Source organism: Hemitrygon akajei, chromosome 13 (assembly GCF_048418815.1).
Source record: "Hemitrygon akajei chromosome 13, sHemAka1.3, whole genome shotgun sequence".
NCBI lineage: Eukaryota > Metazoa > Chordata > Chondrichthyes > Myliobatiformes > Dasyatidae > Hemitrygon > Hemitrygon akajei.
Window position 1 is genome coordinate 104,714,824 of NC_133136.1, and position 22,385 is coordinate 104,737,208.

Here is a 22,385-nt window from a genome sequence, read left to right on the forward strand (position 1 = left end):
AGACTGTTTGAGCACCTCCTCTCTACATGCAGATTCATTATTGTTTGTGATTGGGCCGATTACAGTTGTGTCTTCTGTAACTTTAATTCAGTTTGTACACTACAGGAGCATTATTAGTCAAAATTTGACATCGATGTTTAGTTTTAAGGTTTGATATAAAAGAGGAAAGGGAGTGTGGAAGACAGACAGATTCAGGGAGGGAACTTTAGAAGTTACATACTTGATAGCAAGAGACACGGATGCCAGTAGTGGAGCACTTGGAACTTTAGTTACTCAAGAGTCTAGATTAGAGGAAGGCAGATATATTACAGAGATGGAAAGGATAGTGTTTTGAGAGAAAGTTGAATTTTGGCTGCAGAGGTTTGGAATGAGGCCACAGATATACGTATTTGTAAATGTGGTTCAAAATCTTGAATTGGAATTGAATTTATTTGGAAACAATATAAGCCAATGAGAAAAGAGGAGAGGACAATACATGTTTGGACACAGGCAAGAGAGTTTGTAGTGCCCTCTGAATTATGGAGCACACATTGTGGGAGCCAGACTCGGAACTGCATTAGAAATCAAACTGAGAGATTAATCTCAGATGAATGATTGAGGTAGAGGGAAAACAATAGAGGGAAAGATATGAGGAAAGGTTTAAAGAGGTTTACCCAGCAAGTTTTTGGAACTTAATTTAAGCATGGGGAAGAAGGATGCCATAAGGCAGTGGAGTAAATTATTACAATGGTTATCAAGAAAGTAGGTTTGAAGGAAGTTATAAAACAGATTAAACATTGATTTCAGGGACAGTGAAAGAATAGTGAACGGTCAAGAGACAAGTGCACTTGTGGTCTGGCCATTGTTAGATTACCAAGGTAATCACGACAGTGACTTAATTTATGTTTTCATGCTGACATACCAACATGCAAGCTTTCTCACCTTCCGTACTCTTGAGCCATATACAGTTGTCTCTTACAAATGCCACACTTGCACAAGCTAACACGCAGCATCCACAGAAGTGTGGTTTTCTGTGAACAATTCTGTGAACTGACATACAGACTTTGATCCTGTTTATGAGCCAATATGGGCAAAATTCCAGATCACAATGCATGAAGGTTGTCACACAACCAATCAGTGATGAGACTTCCTCCCAGTATCACAATGATGACCAATCAACTGATTGACGTAGATAAAGGCCAAACATTCAGAAGACACACCACAATTAATAGTGCACTGATAATGTCTCCTTGCATGATGATGAACCATTTGCAAGTAAATTGCCAAGATGGGAGAATAACTCAACCCAACCAGTGACCACCTAAGCTACACATTTTCTGAATTATTTCCAATACAGTAAACCTCTATGTATTAAATTTAAAAAAAGATTATTCATTCCCACATATTCTAATGAGGAAGAAATTTCCAAGGGTCAGAAAGGGACCAGTAAGAAGGGAGGAGGGTGCATTTGTGTGGAGTACATTACCACGATGGGGGAGAGGGTCCATCCCCATGAGGGTGGTAAGACTATTGAAGCAGCCATTAAATATGTTGCTTAGTAACCAAATTCTCCAAATGTACTTCTGTGAGTTTAAGGACGTTCTTACAGTCTGAGATCCATCAGGGGTGAGGGTGAAGGCAAGGGTTGGGGAGTAAGTATGTGAGGGAGTGGAGGGTTAGGCTGCTGGGTAAGTTAGGAGTCATTTTCTGGATCTGAAAAGAAAACAATTTATACCAGGGCAGCTTCTGATGTGTCTCGCACAATGTTTTGACGCCATCAAGGTGTGTGCATATAGCACGGGAAAATATTGAACCCAGTAGCATGGATTATGGTTCGGGGTACCTGTCTCATTTTGTGACGTACAAAAAAGCTGGATGAACTCAGCAGGTCGAGCAGCATCCGTTGAAAGAAGCAGTCAATGTTTCGAGTTGAGACCCTTTGTCAGGACTTAGTCGACCCAAAACGTTGATTGCTTCTTTCAATGGATGCTGCCCGACCTGCTGAGTTCATCCAGCATTTTTGTACCTCTTGATTTGACCACAGCATCTGCAGTGTACTTTGTGTCTCATTTTGTGGTTGCTTGAGTTACAGATACAAACTAAACCTAAACATACAAAATCAGAGTGAGGTTGAGGCGAAGTGGTCAGAGTGAGATATGGTTGAGATGGAGTCAGGGCATGCGAAGCGGAGGAGATTTGGAGCCTGTCCACCTAAACTGAGAGTGAGGTTTGAGCGAACTAAGTCTGGACCAATTTGGAAAAGTTGGGTACGGGCTGGATCGTGGCAGCAGGATCCAGACCCAGAGTGTATTGATGCAACAGGGCCTGGGTCCTAGTGTGAGGGATGACACAATGTTTGGATAATTTAAACACCAGGATGGATGGATCGTAAAGGCAAGTTGTCCGGACTGGAGGCAATGGTCCGACCAGTTCTGTTTGCTGCTCCGTGGTGCTCCGTGGTGAAAGCTAATGGCATGCTGGACTTTATAACAAGAGGAATTGAGTACAGGAGTAAAGAGGTCCTTCTGCAGCTGTACAGGGCCCTGGTGAGACCCCACCTGGAGTATTGTGTGCAGTTTTGGTCTCCAAATTTGAGGAAGGGCATTCTTGCTATTGAGGCTTGTATACACTGGAATTTAGAAGGATGAGAGGGGATCTGATTGAAACATATAAAATTATTAAGGGATTGGACACACTGGAGGCAGGAAGCATGTTCCCGCTGATGGGTGAGTCCAGAACTAGAGGCCACAGTTTAAGTATAAGGGGTAGGCCATTTGGAACAGAGATACCAAAAACCTTTTTCGCCCAGAGAGTGGTGGATATGTGGAATGCTCTGCCCCAGAAGGCAGTGGAGGCCAAGTCTCTGGATAGAGCTCTTATAGATAGCGGGGTCAAGGGATATGGGGAGAGGGCAGGAATGGGGTACTGATTGTGTATGATAAGCCATGATCACAGTGAATGGCCGTGCTGGCTAGAAGGGCCGAATAGCCTACTCCTGCACCTACTGTCTATTGTTTACTCCACTCTCCATGGCACTGAGGCTGTGGCCTGCTCCAGCTGCTCCGGGTGTTGTGTCTGTGAGCTCTGTGACGATTTGTTCTGCTGTGTGATGAACTGATGCTGGGGCTGTAGCCTGCTCCAGCTGCTCCGGGCGTTGTGTCTGTGAGCTCTGTGACGATTTGTTCTGCTGTGTGATGAACTGATGCTGGGGCTGTGGCCTGCTCCAGCTGCTCCGGGCGTTTTGTCTGTGAGCTCTGTGACGATTTGCTCTGCTGTGTGATGAACTGATGCTGGGGCTGTGGCCTGCTCCAGCTGCTCCGGGCATTGTGTCTGTGAGCTCTGTGACGATTTGTTCTGCTGTGTGATGAACTGATGCTGGGGCTGTAGCCTGCTCCAGCTGCTCCGGGTGTTGTGTCTGTGAGCTCTGTGACGATTTGCTCTGCTGTGTGATGAACTGATGCTGGGGCTGTGGCCTGCTCCAGCTGCTCCGGGCGTTTTGTCTGTGAGCTCTGTGACGATTTGCTCTGCTGTGTGATGAACTGATGCTGGGGCTGTGGCCTGCTCCAGCTGCTCCGGGCATTGTGTCTGTGAGCTCTGTGACGATTTGCTCTGCTGTGTGATGAACTGATGCTGGGGCTGTGGCCTGCTCCAGCTGCTCCGGGCGTTGTGTCTGTGAGCTCTGTGACGATTTGTTCTGCTGTGTGATGAACTGATGCTGGGGCTGTGGCCTGCTCCAGCTGCTCTAGGCTTCGTGTCTATGGACTCAATTTTGTTCTGTAAGCTGGTGCTTGCTTTTACTGTTTGCACAATGTATGCCTCTTTTCTTTCTCTCTGCACATTGGGTGTTTGTTGGCCTTTTTTAACTGCGTTCTTTTGGATTTCTAGTTTTGTGGCTGCCTGTAAGGAGATGAATCTCAAGGTTGCAGAATGTATACATACTCTGATAATAAATGTACTTTGAGCTTTGACATATTGCTGAGACAAACACAATATAATCTAGTTTCCAGCAGATACTCTATATGACCTCTGAATGTTGTTAATATGTTTTCATATTGGATAATTGTAGTGTCATTTGCTTCACAGATAATTGTTGCACCCCAGCTTCTTGTAAAATATTGCTGGAAGTTATTATGTGTAACATTAGTATCATAGCTGTTAATGTTTGGTGTGGAATTCCTTTGGGTATAATATTATTTTAATGAAGAAGTTAATTCATAAAGTGAATTTCACACAAAGGTGTTAACAAGTTTGGTACTAATTTACTGTTGTGATAAATCAAGAGTGTTCTGTAGCTCTGAAATGCTGTAATTCTCAAGATTTTTTTTACACAAGCTTGCTAGAAAGGTCATTACATGAGAGTCTACTATAAGCCTGGGGCATGTTATTTAAATAACTATATTGTTTCTGAAAGTATCTTTGACATGCATAAATAACACAAGGTTTTGCTAATGTGAATGAAAAGATAACATGAATTCAACCAAACTGATGAAGCTACAGAAATCTATTTTCCTTAAATGGTGCCTGATCCGATAAGAATGACGTGCATCTTGCACATTTCAAACAAGCGTGACAGTTAACCTCTTTGCCCTTGATCAAATGTATTTGCATTTTCATCAAAATGAAGGGCTAGCTGTATCTCAACATGCAAGGCAACAACTGTATTGAATTTTGATCTAGGCTGTAAGTTTATCCTGTTTCAGTTTAACTTTATTTCACTGATAATCACTTTTTTTCAGCTGAGATTATTTACAGATGCCTACTAAAACTGTATGGCTTTTACAGGAAGTACCTGTTCCACAAGGATTTAAGTGAGGTTGTGACTAAAGCAGCCCATGTGGGATTGCTGAGCTCCTCTCTCCATCTGCTAAGCTGATAGAGAGACATATTGACCACAGCTTCAGAAAATGCTAAATTTTATCTGTCCAATGATAGAGCGCATTGACAGATGCTGAAAGCTGTAATATTTGAAAAGAATAAACACATGGTCGCTGTAATGGAAGGATTTTCCTTGGAGGAATGAAACCATTACCTAAAAGCAGATTATACTTGAGAGGGTCAGCAAAGTCAAGAGGACATTAATGTGAAGCATCCAGAAATCATCATAAATATGTAATTACACCAGCTTTGTTAGATGATTAGTAACCGTGGGCTGGGAAAGTAAATGAAATATCAGGACAGATATTCCGATTTGTAAAGTTTGTGTCTAAATGCTTAAAGCAGGATAACATTTCAACAATGTGGCATGATATATTTTAGTGTGACTTCATAGAATAGAGTGTTAAAGCAGTGTGTTTTGTTGTTTAAGTTCAAGTTAAATCAAATTCAAATTCAAGTTTAATTGTCATTCAACCATACACATGAATACAGCTGAATGAAACAGCAATCCTCTGGGGCCAAGTGCAAAACACAGTACCAGCAGTCTCACACAGCACAAGACGCACACAGCAGATATAATTATAATAGCAGTAAAACATACAAAACGTACAAAAAAAAGATAGCCCAAGTCCCTGATTGTTCTGTCCTGTAGACTGATGGTGCATGGATATTGTCCTGGAGCCATGTTTCTGCATCAACAAGCCCAAAGCAGATCCTCATCTTGAGCAAGTGCAGCAGCAGAAGAGTGCAACCCGATCGGCACCGAGGGAACGGGCCACCTGCCTAGCCGAGCACAGAGGTGAGCAGCACACAGCCAGCTTTAGCATCTCCTTCCCTGGCAGGTGCAACAGGAGACTCCGAGGCAGGAAGGTCTGGTCCGAGCAACAACAGAGGCCACGCTGTTTCCTGCTGTCAATCTCGCCAATGAACCAGTGAATTGGACTCGCAGTATTCTACATTACCAATGTGCAACATGGTCTTGTGATCGCATTAAAATCATCCAGCCCAATCGATTCCACCATTTGTTGGACCGCGCACTGCATCTGCGCACCACCTCTGATGCCTTCTTCCCTGGGTAGCTGAAGCAGGCTGCAACACAGTGCACAACAAGTCCAACTCTACCATTTTTGAGTGACTCGTCAGTGGATAGAGCTACAGTACTTGATGTCTAGATAACCAGCAGTGTCTTGCGGTCATAAAAAAAGAAATAAAGGATGAACAATGACAACTTTGTTTCGACCCAGAGAGGTTACTGCAACTGAACACATTGTCATCTTACCAGAAAGGGTAAATTTTCAAAATTCAATTGTGCTGATCACAGGTGAACAAGAAGATCATGTTATATTATTTACATAGCTATAACTGTGTTACCTGGAATTCCCATAGTTACTATTTTATTTTAATCAAGTTGTTAATTTGTCAAATAAATTTCACATTACTGTGTTAACAATTCTTTGCTAACATAGTAATAAATCAAGATTTATGACTCTGAAATTCTGTGATTCTCAAAATTTCAGATTCCTGTATCCAACTTGTCACATGGGGAGGAGAGACATGGTCACTACACTGTGAGTCAGGGTAGGGGTGTTGTGGCCGAGGTGGGATGGGATGCTTCTTTGAAACTGAGAACCCCAGAAGAAATGGTTTCCCTTTCAACTTGCTGAATAGTACAACAGAAAATGGATTAGTGTTTCTTTTTAAATGTCATTTCTTGTCTATAATTAGCCAGATTGACAAGTTGGCTTCCTGTTGAGCTGTTGGATGGCGCAGGGAGAGTTATGTTATCATACAGAACAGAAACAAGCCCCTTCGCCAAGTTTGTCCATGCTCAGCAAAATCCCCATCTAAACTAGTCCTGGTTACCTGCATTAAACCCATACACTTAGGATTGGAAGCTTCTTTTGGGAGCTGGGATGAGTTCTGAGGGGTGGAGTAACATCAGGTGATACTGGAATTTTGGGAGGTTAGGGAAGTTATAGCAAAGACTGGAAAAAATGTGTCTGGAGAGATTGGAAGATTTGTGAAGAGGAGATTGAAAGGTTTAGCAGGTGATCAGGTGACTTGCTGTTTAAGAAGAATGGAAGAATGAAGAGTTCAGAAGAGTTAGCAGGGATAAAGGAAAAGGTAGAGAGTCAATTAGCAAAGAGAGGTCAAACACTTGACATCCCCTATATGACCAAATCTCAGTAGCTTTTGATGGTTAAAATTTCTCCTACGGCCACTGTTTCTACATAATCTTTTGTTCAAGAAAATATTTTTTTGGCCAATGAGGAAATTGGGGGAACGGAAACTAATGGGATTGTTCTAGTGGAAGTGATATAGATTCAATGGACTAAATAGCCTCCTCTGTACATAAACTTTTCTGATTATAGACACAAATAGCACTTCCCCCACATTCTCATCAACTTAGCCTGGATTCTCCCACTCACCTACACACTAGGAGCAACCTAGTCACCAATTAATCAATCAGCATTTCTGGTACAGAGTAGCTAATGTTAGAAGGTTGCCCAGGAATTGACTTCACTTCCCATCACATACACTAACTGCTTTAAATTCCTGGGTGTTACTATTTCAGAGGACCTGTCCTGGGCCCAGCACATAAGTGCAATTGCAAAGAAAGCATGGCAGCACCTCTACTTCCTGAGCAGTCTGTGGAGATTTGGCACATCTTCTAAAACTTTGATAAGCTTCTATAGGTGTGTAGTGCAGAGTATATTGATAGCTGCATCATGGCCTGATATGGAAACACCAATACCTTTGAAAGGAAAATCCTCCAAGAACCTGTGAATTTTATGGTTTAGAACTAAATTTTACAAATAATACCAGCAGGTGCAAATTCCCAGTATAGAACAAACAACACTGTGATACAATTGGTAGAGTTACAGCCTTACTGACCTAGTGATGTGGGTTCAGTCCTGACCTTTTCTGTTGGCTGTGTGAAGTTTGCATGTTCTTGTGACCTTGTGGATTTACTCTGTGTGCTTCAGTTTCCTCCCATTGTGTGTGTCGATGTGTTAAGCTGCCCTGTTGTGCAGTTGAATGGTTGAATCTTGGGGGAGTTAATGGGAATGTGAGGAGAATCATGTTGGAATTACGTTGGATTTGTGTGTGTGATTGGTGAGTGTGATTTATAGAAAGCCATAATTTTTATTTCCATGCTGCATGACTCTGTGAGTTCCATTGTTGCTGTATCAGTACAAGGTTTGATAAGGATAAAACCCTTTGATAATATTCTGCTAAATTTCAGAAGCAGAGTAGTACTCCAAAACAGTTACTACCGTTATTCATGAATGACAAGCTACTTAAGTTCTGTTGGGGTGTTATTAACTTGCAACACTCCTCAGAGAGGAATCACACAGGAACATGAATGTAGACTTTTGCTAAATGTTTATAACAAAGAAATTACTGATTTGGCTCTCATTAGCTGTTTGCTTCCCCTCAGCAAATTCATCAAGCTGCTTCCAAGTAATTTTAATGACCCAGAAAACTATCAGTGCAAACTCTGATATGCCAGAACAATAGGGGTCCTTGCCTGCCAATGAACAATCTAAAATGTGGTCTGCAGGAAGCAAAACCCACAAGCAAGTCATCTTTCTACTTCCTTAAAGCATTTTCAGTTGGCTTATAGATTTAATGTGCCAAAGGTTGGAAACACAAAATAAAGAAAGTCAATGTAACCCCTTTAATCTAAGCAATTGAGAAAAGTTTGAAGCTGCTTATTTATTACGGGGAAAGATGTATCTAATTCTATTTCATATGGTGGCACAGTGTTCATGTGACATCAGAGACTGTATTATGGGCTACAGATGGTGAATACTTATTCTGGAAAAAAAGCCTGCTCTGTTATTAAAATACATTTGATTGCAAACTAAGATTGTTCATTGCATAATGAAAGGATTTTACTATCACTTGCATTTATGGGAACATAATTTGTAGAAAACGTATTATGCAATAACATCATTGCCTTCCTGCAATGGCATTTGCAATTCATTATTAAACAGCTTCTAAAAAATTGACTTGCTATATTTACCCTGGAACAAGATTCAATCTGCCACCATGTTTAATGCTACACGTTTCATTATCTGGGAAGCATATGTTGAAACTGCTACAGATGATGAAGTTAGCTGCTGGGCACAGCAATCATCAACATTTCCCATCTATGTTTTAATAAGAGGAACGGGCAATTCTTTTTGACCTTTGTGAAGGGCTACGTAGAGAAAAAGGCTGGTGCCAGTGATGGTAGCTTGTAACAGTTCATAACAAGCAAAGCTGTATTTTTTATGGATAAAGTCTATTCAGTCATTTATCTGGTATTTATATTCAACAGGACTCTGTGGAGTATAGCAGATTATAGTTGTGGGAATTTAATTCACTTTCTATCTAAAGATAGGGAAGCATATGTCAAAATATTGGTTTATGAAATGACAATATTCATTCCTGGTTAGAGTATTTATTTATCGCTGTTGCCCAGCCTGTCTCTGCTTTCAAGAGTTGTTAAATGATTTACAGAATTATTTTGAATTTGGATGGTTTACAATAACTAGCTGATCTTTTACTATTTATAATGATTTGATTAATACTATGTTGAGGATTTCGCCATTACCTGAACCTGAATCTAATTGGTGTTTGATACAGTGCCACATTATTCAAATGACATCAGGGGATGCATTATGGACCACAGATGGTGAATAAATATTCTGGGAAAAAAACTGCTCAGTTGTTAAAATATTCAAATATAATTGATTGGAGACTAAGATTGTTTGCAGCATAATGAAAGGATTTTACTATCACTTGCATTTCTGAGGGCTCATGTGGTGTGATGGTTTAGGTGCTAGATTTGCAACCCTTTACCACCAACGGCACTTTTCCATGAGAAATTCCATTTAACTAGGCCCCTTACTGCAGTGTGCAGGTGCTAAATGAGGTGAGGTGGATGTATCGACTGAGAGGGCCACTGGGATTAGAATTAGTACTTTTTGTCTTCCTAATTCTATTGATGACTCACTTGCACATGAATTTAGTTGTTTGTGGTTTATATCCTTGGCTGATCCAAACACAAAATCCATTTGTGACAAATGAGGTTAAACTGTCAAGATGAAGGAAGCCCAATGTTGTTCTCTCAGTTCTGATCTGATTCTTCCAGTTTTGTCGTCAAGCAGAGGCTGTAGGGAAAACAAATCCCATTTTGTAGAATTACGATGACCATATAAAGGTCATTTTGTATTCAGTGTCTTCCTGCAAAGACTGTGTGAAAGTCATAACAAGGACTCTTTAGGGCTCTGAAGGCTGCTACTAGCCAGAGAATACGGTCTGTCACTCACACCAGTATGCCTTGCTTCATGCAGTGATACTTAAAACTGAGACACTGTTGTTGGAATAGTCCTGAGAAAGCAGCCAGCATTACAATCAGGCGGTGGTCAAGTACACTGAAAACAGAAAATGTTGGAAGAACCCAGTTCAAGAAGCCAGACATCACCTTTTAATTTAATGTGATATTCTAGCTACCATTTCCTCATCAGCCACCACTGCCAGTAACGGCTCGTCTCACTGCAGACAAAATCACTGTGTTGTTTATCTCCATATAACTAATCGATGCATTCATGAAGGGATTAGAGACACGACACATTGTAACAGAAATTAAACTTTTCATTTGTTATAATGGTATAAGTTTACTTACTTCGCATAGTTTACTTTGTTATGTTTCTGTGAGTGCTTTGTTTGATATTTCCCATTATTCAGGGCATGAAGAACAGTCAAAACTTAAATGATAGAACATCCATTCCCCTGAATTGGCAAGATTGGAAAGTTGAGAAACCATCAGAAACCAAAGTTGAGGTAATCAGTAATTTGATGCTCAATTTAATTCTTGCAGCCATTGGGCCACAGTTTTTTTTCTTCAGTTTGATCAGGTATTGTATATACCAAAATTGCCTCTGAGTATCGCTCAGCCATGCACATTACATCACTTGCTGTCTGCTGTCTGAGAGGATGTCCTGGGTTGGCGCTTGACAAGTTAGAGGATTATTGACAGTGTGTGTGGCAAAGTGTTGCAGGATAGACTTGGTAAGTACACTTTATTTAAAAATAAATAATTGTTTGATGGTGCCTGTTCCTTTGTTCTACAACATTTTGCTTGATTCTTGCAGGAACACATTCCCAGCCTCCAGTTAGGCAAGTTTCGACTAAAGTTGTTGGCAACCCTGAGATCTCTCCCATTATATTCTAATAAGATCATTGATACTATTGGTGAAGAAGACAGAAATCCACTTAGATTTCTAACAGCAATCATGACCAAAGAGAAAAAAAAATCCACACATAATAGTTTAAATTTGATTGAATATGACCTTCAGAAAATAACTTCAACAATCTTCATATATTGGGCTCAGGATTTAGATATGTACTCAGCTGGTTTGACCATTTAATACGTCCTGTGTTTCACCACGAAGACTTCGTCTCCTCTTTTATTTCAGGCCATGCATGTTTCTGTTCTCAAGGTCCATCTGTTCTCCAAAGGAAACTTTAAGAAAAAAATATAGTTTCTGTTATGTTATGTTAATGCCAAGGCTTAGCAATATGTGCTGGAGGGGAAGAAGCACCTCATGCAGTGCTGTTTACAACACAACCCATAATTAATGTAGCGAATGCAATTAGCGATTTAAATAATACTCAGCAGTATTGTTTACAGGCACTGCAATGCATTAAGAGAAAAATCTGCAGCAATATATGGAGTGACCTTGCTCACGACTCATGTGTTTGTTAGTTTTTTTTAAATGAAATGTAGGGTATGTGCCTTGGGCTGCTTGTCTAAAGAAAGAATAAAAATAAAGGCAAGTATAAAATGGAAGAAACCTGTATTTTATTTCTTTTTTAACAGAAGAGCCCCTTTAAAGACATTCAGTTTTCTAATATATTTTATACTTTCATATAGAGAAAAATGTATATTTGCAAGGTGAATTGTGACAAGGGTGTCGGCATTCCTTTTCCATACCTGCAACTCTGAGACTCATTGAGCCACTTCGTAGCTAAAGTGTCTCATTTGTGCAAAACTGCGTGATGCTAGTGACATGATACAGTAGATCCCAACTTGTTGCTCTTCATCCATACCTATTCCTAACGGAGACCTCCTCTCACCCAATAATTACTTTTCAGATTTTGAAGTCAATATGAATGAACATATGAGACCAATGCAAACCAGTTAGAAATTGACCATCATCCATTTTACAAAGATCTGACCTACCCCATTATATACCATATGGTGTAATGCTTTTCTATATGGTGCTTCATAAAGGCATTGTCAATTAAAATGAGGCCTTATAAGGGGGTACTAAGGAAGATGAGCAGACATTCGAAGAAAAACATCTTAAAGTAGGGGATAATAAACATGAGAAATTCCGCAGATTCTAGAAATCCATACAAATACAAAATGCTGGAGGAACTTAGCAGGTCAGACAGCTCCTGTTGAAATTAATAAACAGTCGAAGTTTCAGGCCAAGATCCTTTCTCAGAACGGGGATTGTTAACCTTAAAGCTTAGTTAGTTGTACATTCAGCCATCAATAGTGAGAGGACTGTGGGCTGGGAGGCTACAGAGTTGGGAAGGAAAAGTTGTATGGGAGTGAATTCACAATAGAAAAAAGGTTCTCATCTTTTGAGAGCACAGTCATGGAAGATTCAAAATTATGGATGTAATATTTTGTTTATATAGTGTTATATCTGGTGTATATTGAAAAAAATGGAAAACAATTTGGTTCAAGTCAAGTTGTTTTGAAATGCAGATAAACAATTATTTATTTAGCGAGAAAAGCACATTCAGTGTAACATTTTGAAGAGTATTGTTACGGTTAGGATTTATGAACACAGACTTACTCTGTCAAAGTCATTCATGCTTGTAGTTTGGACATTAATCAAGCAATAACAAATGGCATTGTTCCATGAATTCTACTGGAAAACTTGAGTGGGTGAATTGATGTGCTGCTAAATTACTGCATGGTTGAATGAGTTTTAATGTTTCTGTATTTACCTGTGGAACTAATCTCCTTAAAAGACAAAATAAAAGATGTACATGCTTGGATACAGTAATTATTGCAATAAATGAGTGCTAAACGAAGTATCCAGTAATGTAACTAAATACAATTGGAAACATGGAACAACATTAGACAAGATCATACTGATCTGGGACTGATAGTTACAGACATGTGACTTTCTTCTCTGACACTGAGCTCAGCTCTCTTTGTAATTCCTTACCTTTACACAAGCTACTTTACCTGTTCTTTTGAGCAGGATCACTATTTGGATTAAACAAGTAACTGCAGGTAAATGACACACACAAAATGCTGGTGGAACACAGCAGGCCAGGCAGCATCTATAGGAGAAGCACTGTCGACTTTTCAGGCCGAGAGTGCTTCTCCCTATAGATGCCTGCTGTGTTCTACCAGCATTTTGTGTGTGTTGTTTGAATTTCTAGCATCTGCAGATTTCCTCGTGACTGCAGGTAAATGGCTTGTTTCTGTTTATTGCTACTTATATAATTAATTAAATCAGTTCAATGTACCTTTAAATAAAATATATCCTTACATTTAGTTTTATCATTTCAAAAACATTTTAAATACCTCTGCCTGAAGCTTTGTACCATTTTGTCTTCTGTACCATTTCCATGGAAATGAAGCCTAAAGCTTAATTTAAACTTTGGTCAGTAAAGAGATTTAAGTAGGGGCAAACTTCAGCAGGTGTATGGCAACATGAAGTAATCCCCTAGAACCCTGAGCAAGTCAGTAGATAGGAGGTATGGTCAGTGGCAGGAAGCATGTATTAATAGTAAAGAGTGAAAATTATGAAGCATTGTTGATATTCATCATTATCAAAGATTATTTCAGGGTGGTGATCTGTGAAAATGGATACTGTCAAGATGGAAGGGATGATTTCCTGACCAGATGACTTGGGAAAGCCATGGCAATTGCAGAGAATGGCTGATGTAGAAAATGGTCTAAAATAATGAAAAGTTGTACCTATACTTGCCAGGCAGTTATTGCTGTATGATTAATCAGGAGGCAATATGGTAAGAGACTTGTACCAGTAAAGGCCGCCTCCACTACCTAAAGGTAGCTTTTCGAAACGTGGTGATCATTACTTGCAGTTTTTGGGTGTCTTAGATTTCCAAATTTACATCTTGGTACACTTATTGGGGGAAAGCTGCAAGTGTTTGTGAAAGAGCAAGCTAGCTTAAGGCAGTGGAGGTGAGAGTTACTGGTACAATTCACTCACTATATGGTCTCCTGTGTATGCATACAGCAAATGAACAGTCCGGCTGGTGCAGGTTTGTCTACTGAAATCATTATAAGAAACATACTATATGAAGCTGACTATGAAGACCAGGTCAGGTTAAATCATGCTTGCATTAGGATTAACTGGATTTATCAGCTTTTGCCATTAGCATTTTTCAATTAAAGATCCCCGTATCACACAAGAAAATTAACCCCATGGGAAGCTTAAATGTTAAGTAAAATTCCATCACAAATTTTTCTCCAATAAAATTAGCTCTGTCATTCCATCGTCAGAAGCAGGTAAAAGAAAGACAATCTGTCTTTCCCTATTTAGTACTAGGGTCAAAGAAAGAAAATTATGTGGTACAGATTGTTCCAAAGAATATTTATGATGTTTGGAAATCTAATCAGTCATATATACTGTGGAGACAGCAATGTTTACACAATATGAAAATGCAAATTTTGTGATGCACATGGCTTGAATGTATTTAAACCAGAGCTTCTATTAATTCCAAAGAACAGCTAGTTTAGAGCTAACGTAATGACATGGATATAAATGCAGGAGAAAAACAAAAGTATATTTGTCAGAAATTCCTCCCGCTATTGTTTTAGCATGGATGATGACCGAATTAATGTCTTTGCAAAACTGTTGGAGAGGGAAGGGTCAGATTTATGCATCAACTGCTTCCCAAAAGCATCTCATGGTACATTTCAAACCATGATAACTTATTACAGAGTATACAATATTTAAAGTTTGTTATGCTGAAGAACACTTAGCTAAATAAATTGCAGCTTGCTTCAAGCCCAAGATGGTTCGTTCGTCATCAACCAGTAATTTAATGACTTGACATGACCTGTGCTCCAGTAATCAGTCTACACTCATTGAAGCTGTAGTGAGAGTCATTTTTCAAACATCTTTAATTCATCATTTTATATGATAGTTTTGGACAATTGGTTGCAAATATTTTACTTTGTCTAACTATTACAAACTATTTGTATAAAAAAATTAGAAGAATATAGAGTTATGTTTTATACAAAAAAATCTATTATCTATAATGCCTTGAAATCAAAGCAACAACATAGATAATTGCTGTACTTTTTTAACCATATATTAATGTATGTCTCTGGGTATCAAAATTTCTGTTTTTACTCTACTTATCTTAATTTAACTATTTAATATACATATATATACTTAATGTAACTCAGTTTTTTCAATATCGCATATTGCATTGTACTGCTGCTGCAAAGTTAATAAATTTCATGACATATGGCGGTGATATTAAACCTGATTCTGACAATAGGTGACACCATAATGACTGCAGCTCCTCAGATCACTGGATTGGATTCAATGCCGAAAAATCTGCAATTACCTACTTAATTATTTCTCTGATTTGCATGAAGCAATCATGAGATTTTGGTACGAGTGTAGTGGTTCGAAGTTACAGACAGCTTTTCAGTTTCAATATAGTGTAGTTTGTTTCATTACCTTGAGAATTTTAAATTCTTACATTATTTTGGATATTTCAGAATGACAGTGTTGGCAACTGGCTGAGCTAGAGGGCGCAGCTTGATGTCAAGAGATTTTGCCTGCTGCTGCTTCCCGCACTTGCTAATTCTAAACCTGATGAAGAGGCATTAAAACATGGGCTGATGATTTTCAAGAATCAGTGGGGACGTTGTGCTTTTTAAAGGAAATTCCTTGACTCTTTTCCTCTGTTTGTTAATTTCTTCCCATCTCAGATATTGTTACTGGATTCTGTAGTCAAGCATATGAGTGATGTGGCCTTCCTAAGGAGCCAACTGAACGTGACTAGGGCCTCAGTGATGAGGTTGTTGATCTGGAAAAGGACATTGATTTTGAACAACTTACCCTTTTGGTGGGTGTGGACCGTTTTGAAGAGCATTTTGATAGTTCTGGACCAGGGAATTCCAAGAATCAGTGCAAATGTTGTACTTAATCAGAGATTTTGAGCACCTCCTTCGATCGTTTCCTATGTCTTCTTGTGATAGATCTTGGAATAGTCTTCCTTTTGGGATTCTGCTGTGGGACACCTTCCATGACAATAGTTTGTACTTTCCCCACTCTTAGTGCTCCTACACCTCTTCATCCTTCCCAACCACAACATCTCGATGCGAGAGCCAGAGTAAGTGGGTCAGGGATTACACTGCATCACTAAGTTTGTGAGTATTTGTTTCAATGGAAAATAGATTTAGCTTCATGACTACTATTTGCATTAAATGTCATATCATGCAACACAGCAACACTGTCACCTTAAGGTTTTGTTATTTCCAAACCATTAAAGATAATCTGCACACTATCTGACTGAAGGCAATTTTGCTGAAGCCTATCAATATTCTTTATAACAGGAAATACTGGAAGTATTTGTGCAGCTTATCAAGTCAAGTCCCTTTTATTGTCATTTTAACCATAACTGCTGGTACAGTACACAGTATGAATGAGACAACGTTTTTCAGGACCATGGTGTTACATGACACCGTACAAAAACTAGACTGAACTACGTAAAAAAAAACACAGAGAAAAAAAAAACAACTACACTAGACTACAGACCTACCCAGGACTGCATAAAGTGCACAAAACAGTGCAGGCTTCACAATAAATAATAAAAAGGACAATAGGACAGTAAGGTGACAGTCCAGGCTCTGGGTATTGAGGAGTCTGATAGCTTGGGGGAAGAATCTGTTACATAGTCTGGTCGTGAGAGCCCAAATCCTTCGGTGTCTTTTCCCAGACGGCAGGAGGGAGAAGAGATTGTATGAGGGGTGCATGGGGTCCTTCATAATGCTGTTTGCTTTGCAGATGCAGCGTGTAGTGTAAATGTCCGTGATAGCGGGAAGAGAGACCCCAATGATCTTCTCAGCTGAACTCACTATCCGCTGCAGGGTCTTGCGATCCGAGATGGTGCAATTTCCGAACCAGGCAGTGACGCAGCTGCTCAGGATGCTCTCAATACAACCCCTGTAGAATGTGATGAGGATGGGGGGTGTGGGAGATGGACTTTCCTCAGCCTTCGCGGAAAGGAGAAACACTGCTGGGCTTTCTTTGCTACAGAGCTGGTGTTGAAGGACCAGGTGAGATTCTCCATCAGGTGAGCACCAAGAAATTTGGTGCTCTTAATGCGGAGTCACGTGTCCTCAGCAGTACATGCACCTCCGCGGTCATCCATGCCTCCTGGTTAGCGCGTGTAGTGATGGTCTTGGACACAGTGATGTCGTCGATGCACTTGCTGATGTAGCTGGTCACTGATGCCGTGTACTCCTCTAAGTACACTGGTACTCTCCTCTGGTAGAGTCGCCATCGGTTGCAGCCTCCCTGAACATGCGCCAGTCAGTGTGCTCAAAGCAGTCTTGAAGAGCAGAGATGGCTCCTGCTGGCCAGGTTTTCACCTGCTTCTGAACTGGTCTGGAGCGCCTGACCAGCGGTCTGTATGCTGGGATTAGCATAACAGAGATGTGGTCTGAGTAACCGAGGTGGGGGCGGGGCTCTGCCCGGTACACATCGGGGATGTTTGAATAAACCGGGTCCAACACGTTCTCCCCCCTTGTTATAACTGTTAACCCAGGATTAGAGAATTTACTAAACTTTTCAGTTATTAAACAAATATATATTTCCCTAGATATGACACTTGTTGTGGTGAACTAGATATACCTGTCTGACTGCTCCTGTGGCTCCTCCCACAGACCCTGCTGACTGCTCCTGTGGTTCCTCCCACAGACCCCTGTATAAAGGCAACTGTGGGCTGCTGCTCTCCCTCATTTTCCCCAGGATGTAGTGTTGTTTATTCTTCCAGTCAATAAAAGCCGATATCTCACTTCCTAAGTCTCAGCGTGAGTTATTGATGGTGCATCACTTGTGCAAGCCTTTATCTTATAACCTTTATTCCTTCATTGCTCTCCAAAAGATTTTTTTATATGAAGTTAAATATTCAGCTGTTGAGGGGCTGCTGTTCTCTATTAAGGGGGAGATAAATGCAAGAACAAAATTCAGCAGGTGCTGAAATCTGAAGTTATGTTATCCAATATCTATGGAGAGAAAAGTGTTTCACATTTCAGGATGGCATCTTCTCAGTAGCTGAAGAATGGTACAAGTAGTCTGAAATGATGCCAATGGAGAAGCATTTAGGTGATTATCCTGGAGAACCTCATAGAAGAAATACAGTGAAAAAGAGTGATCATAGTTAATATGGAAGACCATTGACCCATGAAGAGAAAGAAAATAGAGGCCAGATGCTTAAATGTAGCCTTCCTGAAAGTGCAGAATCCTTGCAGACACCTTACTGACTCCCTGCATTCTCAAAGAGATGGTATACAGCCATGTTTAGTAATTTTTTTGTGATGGAAAGCATCGTGACAACAGAACACAGTATGTCTCCACTTCAACTTGTAAACCCTATTGCCAAATGCAAATAACAGCATTGTGTGCTGGAGGGAAGGTACCAGCCGTTCCCTGGGGTTTCATTTATGTGGATTCTGGATCAGCCTCTACACTCACCTGAAGATCCGCCAATAGATAAACCCTCAGAAGAACATGATTCTCAACTACTATTTCAGCTACTACTACCAGCCATTGACTTGTGCTCAGGAGCCATGGTGCTAGCTCCCATGCTCTTGACATGTATTGCCCCAACAGGACAAAACTGTGCATGATCCGAGGAAAGGACCAAGGAGAGGGACTGCTCTCAAAGGAGCTTACTCATGGAATCTTTGGAAAGACCTGGATGCTATAGGTATTGGGATCAATTTGGGTGAAGAAAATAGCTAGAAATATAATGTACATATCCTTATTTATAATGGTCCTTTTTCACACTTGCGATTATATTGATTGCTAAAGCTACTCTTGATGACAATTAATGGATTATGATATAACTTGATCCATAATTAAATCAAAGTTTGTGGTCACATCCAGTTGTTTGTTGTTATGAGTCTTATAGTCTTTTCAAATTTAAAAAATATTATTCAGTCTTGGTAGATCAGCCTAAGTGTATAGGTATTTCAGGAGTGTGCATGTTGTTCTTCATTAGAACTCCTTCCTTTAACTTTAGATTTACTTGCTGCCTTTTATTTTGTGCCAACAAAGATGTATTATAAAATGCAGATATGAAAATAAATCAGTTGAATGTTGAACATTGAGTTTTCCAGTATTAGGAAATCCTCCCCTCTGGTGGTTCTTTTTTTTCAACATTTCAAACCTTCTCAAGCCCTTCTCCCCTCTCTCCACCCAATTTACTGCAGGTACTATTCATTTCTCTTTCACTGGCTGCATCTATCATTCACTTTCCACTCTCCCCTGCTCCATCCCCACACCACCCACCTGATGCAAACTACCAATTTTTTTAACCCCTTCTCAGTCCACTAAATCTCTTTCGATTCCCATCTCAGCCCTCACCTTCTCCCCTTTTGTATTGGCTATCTCTCCTCTCCACCGTCAGTCCTGATGCAGGGATTCAACCTGAGATGTTTTCTTCCTACAGTTGCCGCTCAGACTGCTGATTTGCGTCAGCAGGTTGTTCATCACTCACTCAGGCCTCCGTTTGAAAAGTTAATTTAAGCTGCATGTCTTTTGTCTCACTGTGTTATTTTACTTGTCATTTTGACTCAATGATATCCTGTTGCTATTTCATGTCTTTTTATGCGTAACTTGTTGCAGATGACCAAGATAAGGAAATGTACTGTAGTTCTCCCAACTAACCACTAGTTACCTTATTTTAAATCATGTATTACATTTAAAATAAGAGTTTGTACATGGGATCATATAAATATTTTTATATGATAGCAGTATGATGGTTAAGCTATTCGGTGGTTTTAATCTATATAGGAATGCATGTATCTATGTTTGAATGTGTTATGTTTTGGGGAAGATTTGAATTTTCTTTTCTTTATTCTACAGGTATTTTCCAAGTCGATATGGGAGTACTTCACACCAAAGTGCTTGGTATTTTGCAGCAGATTTTGTCATATTCAATGCAGTTCAGGTTGGAAACTGATATGAACAGCCAGAGCCCCTAAGATGAAGCAATGCATAGTGGTTATGAAGCAATCCGTAGCTGCAGATTGGGTCGGACTGTTTTCTGGCAAAGATGTACATGGTAAGTTGGAAGGCCTTCAAAAGTGAAATTTTGAGAGTACAGAGCTTGTATGTGCCTGTCAGAAAAAAAGGAAAATAATACAAGTGTAGGGAACCTTGGTTTACAATAGATATTTAAGCCCTGGTTCAGAAAAAAAGGAGATGCCTAGCAGTTAGGAAAGAAAAAAATGAGGTGCATATGGAGTATAACAAATGCCAGGGAACATTTAAGAAAGCAATCAGGAGGGCTAAAAGAAAGCATGAGGTTGCTCTAGCAGAAAAGGTGAAGGAGAATCCAAAGGGATTCTACAGATATGTTAAGAGCAAAAAGATTGCAAGGGACAAAATTAGTCCTCTGGAAGACCAAAATGTTAATCCACGTGTGGAGCCAACTTAGATGGGGAAGATTTAAAAATTTTTTTTGCATTTGAATGTTCTCAGGGGATGGACAGAGAGTCTATCGAAGTGAGGCAAGGCAGCATCAACTTCATCAACCCCGCATACAGATTAGAGAGGAGGAGGTGTTTGCTGTCCTGAGGCAAATCAGGGTGGATAAATCCCCAGGGCCTGACAAAGTGATCCCTCAGACCCTACGTGAGACAAGTGCAGAAAGTGCTGGGGACCTAGCAGAGATAGTTAAATCATCCTTAGCAACAGGAGAGGTACCGGAAGATTGGAGGACAGCCAATGTTGTTCCACTTTTTAAGAATGGCTCTAAATATTAACCAAGAAATTATAGACCAGGGATCCTGACATCATTAGTCAGAAAGTTATTGGAAGGTATCCTAAGGGACCGGATATATAAGGTGGAAATGGACCGATTAAATTAATCAGCATGGCTTCGTGCATGATAGGTCACGTTTAAACAATCTAATAGAGTTTTTCAAGGAAGTTGCTAGGAAAGTAGATGAACGCAAGGCAGTGGATGCTATCTACACGGACTTTAGCAAGGCACTCGACAAGATCCTGCATGGGAGGCTGGCCAAGAAGGTTCCGTTGCTCGGCATTAAAGATGAGGTAGTAAATTAGATTAGACATTGGCTTTGTGGGAGAAATCAGAGAGCGGTAGTAGAGGGTTGCCTCTCTGACTGGAGGCCTGTGACTGGTGGAGTGCCGCAGGGATTGGTGCTGGGTCCATTGTTGTTTGTTATCTATATCAATGAGCTGAATGATAATGTGGTTAGCTGGATCAGCAAATTTGTGGATGACACAAAGATCGAGGGTGTAGTGGACAGCAAGGAAAAGGGCTTGCAGAGGGATCTGGACCATTGGAAAAATTGGGCTGAAAATGGCAGATGGAATTTAATGCAGACAAGTACAAAGTGTTGCACCTTGGTAGGTCTAACCATGATTGGTCTTACACAGTGAAGAGTAGGACACTGAGGAGTGAGGTAGAGCAAGGAGATCTGAGAATACAACTCTATAATTCATTGCAAGTGTTGTCACAGGTAGATAGGGTCATAAAGAAAACTTTTGGAACATTGGCCTTCATAATGTATTGAGTACAGGAGATAAGTTGTAGAAGTCATTGGTGAGGCCTAATTTAGAGAGTTGTATGCAGTTTTGGTCACCTATCTAAGGGGAAAGATGTAAATAAGGTTGAAATAATACGGAGAAAATTTACAAGGATGTCTCCAGGTCTGAAGGATTTGAGTTACACGGAAAGATTGAATAGGTTAAAACTTTATTCCTTGGAACATAGAAGACTGAGAAGAGATATGATAGAGACATACAAAATTATGAGGGGTATAGATAGGGTTAATGTAAGCAGGCTTTTTCCACTGAGGTTGGGTAGGACTAGAAACAGAGATCATGGATTAAGGGTGAAAGGTGAAAAATTTAAGGGGAACGTGTGGGGAATCTTCTTCACTCAGAGTCATGAGAGTATGGAATGAGCTGCCAGTACAAGTGGTGCATGTGAGCTCAATTTCTATGTTTCAGAGAAATTTGGATAGGTACATGGATTGTAAGAGTATGGAGGGCTATGGTCCCAATGCAGATTGATGGGAGTAGGCAAATTAAATGATTTGGCATGGACTAGATGGACTGAAGGGCCTGTTTTTGTGCTGTACATTTCTATGACTCTGTAACTCTGACAAGTTGGGGAACGTGAGCTGGCAGAAATCAAAGCAAATATAGGCTGTCAATATACTATTGCCGAGCTTTTAATAGTTTATGGTAACTGTGTCC